This window comes from Marmota marmota, unplaced genomic scaffold (assembly GCF_001458135.2).
Source record: "Marmota marmota marmota unplaced genomic scaffold, marMar, whole genome shotgun sequence".
NCBI lineage: Eukaryota > Metazoa > Chordata > Mammalia > Rodentia > Sciuridae > Marmota > Marmota marmota.
The window spans coordinates 16915241-16916442 of record NW_025999842.1 but is presented as its reverse complement, the minus strand read 5'-3'; the positions used below and the strand labels follow the sequence as shown (position 1 = coordinate 16916442).

Sequence of the window (1202 nt, the reverse complement as noted above, 5' to 3'; positions counted from 1 at the left end):
TGGGATAAATATGAGAAATACTTTTCTGAGGTAGGAGGGATAAGAAAGGATACACACAGCCAAGGATATAGATACAGGTATTTGACTCAAGATATAGACAAAAGCTTTTAAGTGTAGGGATGGAAAATTAAAGTAGCATTTAAGTGATTTAAGTGATGAATTCTGGTTTTTTTAGAAGAAAAATTTAGGCACTTTATTGTATGTTTTACATCCCTATAAAAAGAATCCAAGGATTTTTCCTCCTGTGTGTTTTTGTCTTCTTCGTGATCCATGATGTCAGCTGAGATTGGCAATACAATGAAATCAAACTGATGGGATGATAGCAGATTATTCTGTCATTTTTCTAGGTCTTTGAGCTGCACATCAAATCTGGGGCTTATCACTCCACACTTGTTTAAACAGTCTGTGAGGTTGATGACAATTTTCCCAGCTCTGTGATCATCAATGATTTCAAATTCGCCAACATAACCATGCTTCATCATTACAGTTAGAAACTGGATGATGGCTTTGGAGCACCACCTAATAAGGACCTGGCATTTGCCTTTCTTTTTGGCATTGTTGATGCTCTTGAGAGCATCAGCCAGGACATTCATGTACACTATTATGGTGGCACAAAAAGATCCCAGAAAGTGGATTCTGCTTTCTGTGCTGATAAAATTAAAAGTGTCTTTTACAAGCTGATGAAAATTTGAAATAGCTATTGTGAGGAAAAAGAGGTAGAGTTGAATAGAACAATTTAAAAGATTGAAATTGTGCAAAAAACCCATCTGAGGGGAAAGCTCCTATATTGGAATGACATCAATATGTATAACTGTGTAGGTTTTGTTCAGTGTGTTTACTAGAATCAGAGACACAGACATCAGTGCAGGGTTCACCTTGGTTTAGGAGTTTAGTGGTGTGTGATAACAGGGAAGGGGACTTGAATGGGTGACAGTGGGCTTGGTGAAATGAAAGACTCCAGATAATCAGTTTAGGAAGGACAAAAAAAAAAAAAAACTGGTAGATTCTTACAGACATGGAAAAGAGTGACCACTGAACTGAGTTTTAAGAAGATGGTAAAGTAATTAAAATGGGAAAGAGCTGAAAAAGCTGTCAGCTGTAGTCTGAAAATGGAAGCTATTTTTTGACCTAATCTATTTATTGTATATGACAGAAACCTTAAAATAGTGTGAGATTTTTAGCTCTCATAATCAATCAATCTA

At 36.1% G+C, this 1202-nt stretch overlaps 1 pseudogene; it reads right to left on the bottom strand.

Moving 5' to 3' along the window:
- Nucleotides 1-213: 213 nt before the first annotated feature.
- Nucleotides 214-616, bottom strand: LOC107152743 (annotated as a pseudogene).
- Between the last annotated feature and the right edge of the window lie 586 nt (nucleotides 617-1202).